A 9,394-nucleotide genomic window follows, 5' to 3' on the forward strand; every position below is an offset into this window, starting at 1 on the left:
ATTTCTGTCTCCATTTTCGCTCTTTCCGTTTGCGCACTGTTACGGTTGCTAGGCGACAGGACGTACTCCGAGGTAAATCTGAAGGCTAGACCGTCTCAATTCACAACCGCTGACTTCCTGTCTACCCGGTCTTCGAAGGACCCGGCCTACATATACCGGGTAGGCCGGGTCCTTCGAAGGATGCAGCCGCTGAATTGGGACACACGCATTGTATGCAGATGACGTCACAACAACCGTTTGGGCCTTTGACCTAATTTGGAAGTATTTGGTGTTTTTAACGTTCAATGAATCGAGTTTTTATTTGGTTTCTATTTATTTATTTATTTATTTATTAAGTTTGTTTATTTGTTTATTTTGCACCAATATAAGAACCGTAACAACATCTGAGCCGACATGAAGAACAGAACAGATCCAAGTGACTGCGCAGTTTATAAAACCCAGTGCACACACACGCACACACACTATGAAGTTATATAAAATGTTATATAAAAGTTATATAAAATGTAAGACCATGAAGTTTCTTTTTACCAGAGTTCAGAGCCCAGAAACAATGTAAAGGATAATAGCAGATCATAGAGAACACGTGACATGGAAAAATACCAGATGGGACTGATGTTTTGCTTTTCGAGTACCAAAAGTACATCGAACAGGAAGTTAGATTGAGACATAGGCTGAGTGCTCTGAACTCCGGTAAGGGTCTCCCTTTCAGCGCTGAAAGTGAATAAATGTGTTTTGATTTTAAGACGGACTCTTGGCTGTTTTTGACTCTCTTCCTCCGAGCATCTTCCTGATCCCGTGTGAGGACGGAGAGCAGGTGTTTCAGTATTTTGGGAGTTTTTATCTGTCCTTAACAACACACGCGCGCGCGCGCACGCACACACACACGCACACACAAACCCTCCGCGAGTCAGAAAAATATTATTTTATAAACTTTTAAAACTCACCAGACTCGGTCTCTAAATGTCTTCGTGGTCCCTCCGCCTTAAAATGGAGTCTGAAACACTTTCGGTTTCTGGTTCGGTTCTGTTCGGTCTAAAAAACAAACGGCTCCACTCAGACTCTGCAGTTCTCAGTCCAGCCGGCAGGGGGCGACACTGAAGCAGAGAAACAGAGGCGGAAGTTCATTCCAGTTATTATAGTTCCTGCTGTAAATATAATACCTCAGGAGATGAACTGTCATGGTGAAACGTGTTTAATCATCCTATTATTAGTAATATTAATTCTAACTGTATCCCTTATGTGTGGATTTTTAATGTTCACTCTGCAGGGAGGATAATGGTGGCAGTGTTCATCAAATATGAGGCTCATTTTCCTCAATATAAAGATTGTTGAAGAAAGTTTGAATTTGGTGTGTTTGGTTTGCAGCAGCTTTACAGGAATATAAAGCTCTAAATAAAAACAAGTCAGCTGCAGCTGACTCAGACACTGCCTCATTTATGCTGCTGTCAGCTGGCATCTTCAGTGTTAGCTCCATCCAGCTGAGATTATTTCAGTTATTCAGGAAAATCGTTTAATTGATAGGATATAAACACCTTTTCTTCGCCTTTTATTTTTGTAATTAGGTACAAAAGCTGTAGAAACGCCCACAGGCTTCTATAGGAAGAATGGAAAGCAGAAGTCACGTGGGTCATGCAGCTGCCAACAGTTCGGTTCTGTATTGTGTTTGTCAGTAAAGATGAATATTTTTAAAAGCTGTGAATAGTTCCAAACAGCACCCAGACTGCAGCACTGAAGGGACGCGTCGATGCTGGAATAAAGAGAATAAACTGAAGTGTTTCTTGTTTTCAGCTCAGCAGATGTGGATGAATTGTGAATTGTTCTGTAATTTATGTTTGCACAATTGAACTTATGTTATCTAATATGATTTTAACTAAAAACAGTTTCTTTTAAGTTTACATTTTAATCAATGAATTACAATGTTACAACAGTTGTCAGGCTAAAATCAGCTCGGTTATACAGGATTGTCTCAGAAAATTAGAACACTGTGATAAAGTTTTTTATTTTCTGTAATGCAATTAAAAAACATGAAATGTCATACATTCTGGATTCATTACAAATCAACTGAAATATTGCAAGCCTTTTATTGTTTTAATATAGCTGATTATGGCGTACAGCTTAAGAAAACTCAAAAATCCTATCTCAAAATATTAGAATATTTCCTCAGACCAAGTAAAAAAAAAAAAATTATAACAGCAAAACAAAATCAAACATTTGAAAATGTCCATTAATGCACTCAGTACTTGGTTGGGAATCCTTTTGCACAGATTACTGCATCAATGCAGCGTGGCATGGGGGCAATCAGCCTGTGGCATTGCTGAGGTTCGGATTTAAAATAATTGTCAAATTAGGTAAAAATATTCAAAATATTTTATCTGGAAAGAATGTGAAATGGTTGTTGTTAATATTTTATATGTTCTGTAAGTTGTTATTAATAATAAAATAAATAAATGACAAAAAAAAAGCTGTGACAGCCATCTTGAATCAGCTGGATGATCATCCAGTGATTACCATTCATTTTCTCTGAACCCCAAAACGCTTTGAGTTTACACTCAGACCCGGACTGGGCCCGACTCAGACCAGGACTGGGCCCGAAGGGCAGATATCAGAGTTGTTTACGACAGACAACGTCAGCCTTAAAAAAGTGACTTTCAAATTCTAGTTCAATGTCTGTAAACTGGCTGAGTTGAAGCCATTTCTGTGTTTGTTAAGGTGGATCAGCCGTGGTGGCCATCTTGAATCAAGTTTAACAGTTTCTCTGTGTTCGTGGGTCTGAGTAACTCATCTGAGAGCGAGTTACTGACTTCATCCAGAATAAAGAAGTTAAAGGAATGATCAGGGTCAGCAAAACGTACCTACGGTTTGATCTCTGATCGATAAAACCAAAAGACTGGTAACTGGCAACTTGTTGTATAAAAGCCCGGCTGACAGAAACTTCCTGACTGGCAACTTGTATAAAAAGAAAAAGTGTCGTGGGAAGAGAAGTCGATGGACTCTTCAGTAATTCCTCAACAGCCGTGCGCTGTTATTTGTATAGTCGTGTGGGTCTCCTTTGAAGGGCAGACGAGGCGGGTAGTTGCAGATTCCCGTGAGGAAGATGATGATGGTGTCGAGAGTCATAATCAGAGTGATGAGGAAGAGGCAGAGGCAGTCCACACAATCCCGCTCCAGTTGTCCTTCTTCTGTGAAGACAGGGTTTATTTCCTTCATCGACCCGTCATTGTTTTAAAATGTCCTCCAGAGTGCGCCCCACTCACCTCGTTGTAGTCATTCTTGTTGTGCATGTGATTGATGATGATGTAGTTGGCTTCGACCACGGCCGGTTTGATCTCTCCGTACAGCTGCTCTGTCACACCATCTTCCTCCTGTGGCTTCACCACTGAGCACAGAGAAGCCTGATCAGTCTGAGCTACAGTCCCTGTCGTACGGGAATAAACCCGAGCCGGAGCCGGGTACCTGCGGTGTGCGTGGGCCATTTGGTGAAGCCATGCCTCTCCGACATCAGCTCGCTGCAGGACTTGATACTGTAGTACTCCTCCGCAGCCGTGATGTACCCCACAGAACTGGCTCGCCGTGGCAACGCTCCATCCCACATGGGCTCATCCTCCGCGGGACGGGACATCCGCAGGATCTCGGGCAGCCGCTCCAAGAAAAACTGGACCAAAACACAAACAGCTTGAGGTGAAGACATTCTAGGATCAACTTTGGTTACAGTCTTTGTGTTACCAGTCAGTCATGATGTGTGTACTCAGGGCCCGAAAGTGCAGGTTGAGGACAACGACGCAGTTCAACACGACCACCGTAACCAGAACCATGATGAACACCAAATACCTGAGAAGTGAAGTGAAGTCTGAGGAACCTTTGAACAGTTTCTGGATATTTCTTTAAAAGAAATGTGTCACTAATTCAGAACAGAACCTGTTTCCTTCCACCGGATCTTCAGACAGATGGGTTTTAGCATTGTGTGTGCTTCCAGACTTGAAGGAAACTTCGAAGCTAAAAGTAGAGTAAAGAAAACCTACTCTACTATGAGCGGGACGGCAGCCTTTGAGAGATCAGCAGCAGGAAGACAGACTGAGCCAGAAGCACAGAGATGGACAACGTCATCTTCTCACCACCTGAACACAAACAGTCACTTTACCACCAGGACAGCAGAGTCCGTCAAAGAACCGCAGATTAGACTGAAACACGAGAACCGCCAACAGGACACGATGCTTCCATCGGTAGGAACATTCTCAAGATATTTCTGTGGTACTCAGCACAGACAAGGTGTTCACAAAGGAGTCACCTGTGACGTTGACCTTTGACCCAATGATCTTGAAATCAAAAGGGATTATCCTCGATTTATGAGGTGTCCTGCTGTGCAGTTTGACATTTCTATGGTAAAGGGTCATGAATTCAGAGACAGAAATGCGGTGTTTTTTTTTTAAAACAGTTAATATTTTTAAAATCTCCGTCTCTAAAGCTTCAAAATGATCTGTAGATTGTTGACATTTTTTAAAGTTTTGTTCACGAGAGCACCGGTTTGGGTATTCCAGCCATATATCTAAAGAGGAGAAAAATAGTCAGTTCTAAAGGAAATTTAAGGGATTATTTCTGAAGATGTACTTGTTAGAAGTTTTTGATTGAAAAGTAGATTAAAACTATTTTATGCCCGGATCACTACACTGTCTTTAAGGACTCATTTACAGCAGAAACCAATATTTTCCCTTTTCCCTCACTGCAGCCTGGCCTCATTCAGACTCATTTGTAGGATGTGAAAACAGAAACATGTCATTGTGTTTTTACCAGGGAGATGAGGTAGGACGGAGTTAGGGCGAGATAAACTTCAACGACATCCTGCTACCGTTCGACGGGCCGCAGCTCCTTGTTGTAGCCTTTCTCTTTGAACAGGTAGTTGATGAGATGCTCCTCCTCGTTCCTGCAGAGACACTGAGGCACGAAACGAACAAAACAATCCGCATTTGTTTCCTGACAGACGCACAGAATTACCCAAGTTTGTAGACAGTGAACAGCCTGGAAACACTGAAACAACATCAGAGCTAAACTCACCGCTGGAGAGCAGAGCGAGCAGGAACACAGAGACCAGAACCTTTACCTCCATGTCTGAACGTTGGTTCGACCTGACCTTCTGTCGGATCCTTGAGTGACGGGCAGCAGCTGCAGAAACTCTAGCAGAAAATAGAAAACCGAGCACAGCTGCTCGCCTCGGGACAGGAAGTAAACAGGACTTCAGCCGTGAGCGGACACTGAATCCACTGAAACAGGACACAGCTACCTGTGGGGGAAAACCTGCACCGGTTCAGTGAAGGAATGCATATCACCCGCCAGCTTTTAATGCCAGAGTTTTCACCCAAGACAGGCTCCGAAACCCGTGGCTCCTAAACAAACATCTTTAATTTCAGAACCACGACAAGAAACGTTTTCTGCAACATGTGAAGAAAACTTTCATAACAGAATAATAAGAAAGTGTGGTTTCTGTCTGAAATCTGTCATGAAATTTAAAGTTTTATCACATTTACAGTCAGCTGCTGAGGGAGAAAAACATATACACAACTCACAAAAAGTTATTTGGCTTTTTGTGACCTTAATGAGATCTTCTGTCACCCTTTGAACGCTCACATCCAGCTGTTCAGGGTCTCAGTGCTTTTTAAACAACTTGCATGACTTTCATCCAATAATGTTCCTGCTTCATGTCGTCCACACTTTGACATCATGAGACGAGGCTTCAAACAGGATGTTCTCAGACGCAGGTCAGCAGCAGGTTGGAAGACGTGGATGTCCTTCAGGCCAGGGAGCATCTAGGCTGGACGAGGGACCGGTGGACCTCAGAGCCGTTCAGCCATGTTGGAGACGTTGAGGAGAGCGCCACGCATCAGGTGAGCCTTTGGTGGTGCTACAATCCAGACCTGCGGGATCAGCTGAAGCCCGTGACTCGGTCCAGAACCTCAGAGTGGGCCTCGAAGGAAAAAGGAGCAGAAACGGCTCAAGATGAAAAGGGTCAGAGTCTGTTTTGGGGAGGACTCAGCTACTACCACACCTAATTTTAGCTCAATATCTGTAAAACTAGTTGTGTTGGATAAGGCGGCCATCTTGAGTTGAGTCCAAAGGTTGATCAGATCCAATGATTAGTTTCTGATTTTCTTTATTTTTTATTGAGATTCTTGACACAAATGTTAGACAAACAAAACTTGCAAAAAAAAACAAACAAACATTTCATGACTTAACAGATCATTAAGTGTTTGTAAATCCTCCTTTTCGCCGCGGAGGCTCAGAGCGACAGGTTGACGTCGCTCTCCATCTTGCCGCTGATCAGGCTGTGGATCATGGCAGAGTGTTTTTAAGCTCCTCCAGCCAGACCTCCAGCTGACTCGTCTGCAGCTCCAGGATCGTCACTGAACGGACTGCAGACATGCTTCAGGCTGAGTTCTTCATTTATTAGCATTTCCAACAGAGAATCTGGTTCAGTTATTTAGAGGAATGCATGTTGCCCGCTGCCTTTCATGCCAGTTTTAAACAAAGATCTTTTGTTGAAAAATGAGGGGATAGTCGTCATTTTGGTCAAACTTTAAAACAAACGTTATGCGTTTGGAGCATGTGTTGAGGATGACTCAGCTACTACCACACCAAACTTTAGCTCCATACCTGTAAAACTGATGATCTGCATCATGCTGGATGGTCCTGATGACCCTTGACCTCTGATATAAGGTACCTTAAAGAAACACTCCCCTTCAATCTAACGCAGAGTTTATTTTGAGAAAAAAAACTGATAACAAAGCAGCTTTAAGACTGGGCTAAATTATGACTTCATGTAAAAAACTTCAGGTTTTAAAATTAAAAATGATAATGATAAGAGGTGACAGAGACTGTCTTTTTATTATCTATGTGTCCAGCTGGCTGCTAGAGATCCTTGTTTTTATCTTTAAGACAAAATGCAGAAAATAATCCAAAACTGCAAAGTTTTTTTAGCTCTGAATCTTTTTCCTCAACCTCCGACCTGCCCTTTAAAGGAAAACGCAGAAATCCTCATTTTTACCTTGATGCTGGCGTCCTTCCTGGCCTGCTCGGTTTTGTTCAGCTCTTTCCTTAAAATCCTCCAGCTGCTCCTCCTCCAGCTGCTCCTCCTCCAGCTGCTCCTCCTCCAGCTGCTCCTCCTCCAGCTGCTCCTCCTCCAGCTGCTCCTCCTCCAGCTGCTCCTCCTCCAGCTGCTCCTCCTCCAGCTGCTCCTCCTCCAGCTGCTCCTCCTCCAGCTGCTCCTCCTCCAGCTCAGACCTGCCAGAAGAACAAGTTCAGCACTTTGCTGTCTTTGTGGACGTGGCTTCGTTTTCAGTCCTCACGGCTCATTGCATGAGGAAAATTCACTTGTTTTTATTGGTAGAAAACAAAAGAATAAAAATTACAAATAACTGACTGGTTTAAAACACGTCTCTAAGTAGTATTTTATTAACACAGCGACCTGTGATGTCGCAGTTTTTCTTCTGTACGTCAGACTGGAGTGATTTGATCAGCTGCTCTGTCCTCCAGCGCCGAAGCCGTCCTGAAGGAGAGATTAGTCCGGTTAGCTTCAAACATGCAGAGGACAGGGACACAGTCTTTTACCTGTCCTGCAGCTGCTGCAGAGCCTCGTGGTTCCTCCTCAGCATCTCCATCTGTTTGCTGAGAGGAGTGTGAGCCGCCTGCAGGTCTTCGAGCAGCCGCTCGCTTTCATTAAACCTGCAGAAAAAAAAGAACCTCCGTTAGTCAAAGCAGGTGAGGAATCCTGGTTGGAAATCTGCTGTGATGTCCTGAAGGTTCTGACCTGCTGAGGCTCCCTTCAGGGCCTGGCACTCCTCCGAGTCTCTCTGCAGCCTGGCGTTGTGCTGCACCAGCTCCTCCGTGTCGGGTCTGGACAAAATCCAAATTCACAGATGAGGGAAATGAGCAGATTTTAAAGGCTGCAGGTAATTAGGAGAAGTGGGCACAGGTGAGTGATTACTAACTTGGAGCAGGTGAAGGTGGGCGTGGCAGGCAAACGAGAGATTGGCTGAGGACAACTGAAAGATGACAGGAACACAAGGAGCAGAAACTATACAGAGACAAAACTAAACATGAGGACAACCAAATGACAAAATAAAAGAAACAATAAACCCAAACTGAACACAGGATAACCAGAAACACGAAAAAACAAGAACCCTAAATACAAAAAGGAAAGGAAAGATCCACTGTTTGTCACACACCTGAGTGTGCGAAATTTGTTCTCCGCATTTGACCCATCCCCTGAGGGAGCAGTGAGCAGCAGCGGTGCCGCGCTCGGGAATCATTTGGTGAGCTAACCCCCCAAATCCAACCCTTAAAAAAAGAAACACAAAGAAAACCCAAATCCTGACAGTTCTGGCACCAAACTGATCAGAAATATATTCCTACACTACTTTAAAGATCTGTTAACACAAGTTTTATTGACAACACAAAGGTAGCAAATATAATGATCCGTTCTAACACTTCTAGTCTTGTCCACCACGTCATGTCTCAGTGTGGAGAAAGAAGAGAGCCCAGCTCCATCCTCCTTCAGTGTTTCTCTACAAACACATCAACCAGCTGTAGCTGCCATGCCAGGCCACAGCAAACAGCTGAACACGCTGCAAACACATGAAGGATGCAAACTACAAAACACAAATACAAAAAGGAACAATGCTGCAAAAACCAAAACCAGCAGCCAGTAAGAAAAGCTGCAAACTCCCTAAACAGAAGAGAAGTGCCCCCGACCAGCAGGGGGACTCCAGGTTGGACTCAGCGGTGTCTTCCTGCCGTTTGACCCGGTGCTGGCAGTGAGATGTGGGTCAGACCACCTCCGTGTCTCCCTCCTCCTGAACATGATGGTTCACTTAGGGACCGTCAACAAATTATTGAACCAATGATGCTTAAAAAAAGAACAATTAAATAACCTCCATGTCATGTAAACTTCTGACCAAGAGTTAACGTTGAATTGTTTTATTAAACTGGACAAACAAGACCCGCCTCATTTATCTGATTTTTAAAGCATTTTATATATATTTTCATGAAAATTTAAGCGTTTTTTTGTTAATAGCTTCCATGTCTTTAGACCAGGTGAAGAAAAATGAATGTTTTATTAAACTGGACTAATAAGACACATCCACCTGGTGAAACTAGTCAACATTAATACGTCACTGGTTTACTGCTTCATCACGTACTGACTAGACTTCTTCTGCCGATGCGTCAGCTGCTGACATGAAGGTCCTGAGTGCCCTCTGCTGGTCAAACCTATATTACAGCAACATGGACACAAGCAGTAGTTCTAGTGGGGGTAACTATTTTCATGTATTCATCTATAATATAGATGAATTCATGAAAACAGCCTCCCCAGGACTGAGGGTGTCTTGCCCAAAGTGCATGGCAATAT

The 9,394-nt window shown here is 43.5% G+C and overlaps 1 protein-coding gene and 1 pseudogene across 3 annotated transcripts in view; both read right to left on the bottom strand.

Moving 5' to 3' along the window:
• LOC119617681 (collagen alpha-1(XVII) chain-like) overlaps positions 1–1,091 on the bottom strand; it is a 10,463-nt gene extending 9,372 nt beyond the window's left edge. For both annotated transcript variants that reach the window (XR_005234045.1, XR_005234044.1), the window contains exon 1: positions 945–1,091. The gene's annotated coding sequence lies outside the window, so the exon portion shown is untranslated. The remainder of the gene's footprint in view (positions 1–944) is intronic.
• An 887-nt stretch (positions 1,092–1,978) lies between these two features.
• Positions 1,979–7,211, bottom strand: LOC108249874 (annotated as a pseudogene). Its single transcript, XR_005234043.1, has 4 exons — positions 7,034–7,211; positions 3,454–5,956; positions 3,255–3,376; positions 1,979–3,179 (listed from the first exon to the last, which is right to left on the bottom strand). The product of XR_005234043.1 is annotated as an acetylcholine receptor subunit delta-like (transcript).
• Positions 7,212–9,394: the final 2,183 nt, after the last annotated feature.

The sequence above is a fragment of the Kryptolebias marmoratus genome, linkage group LG14 (assembly GCF_001649575.2).
Source record: "Kryptolebias marmoratus isolate JLee-2015 linkage group LG14, ASM164957v2, whole genome shotgun sequence".
NCBI lineage: Eukaryota > Metazoa > Chordata > Actinopteri > Cyprinodontiformes > Rivulidae > Kryptolebias > Kryptolebias marmoratus.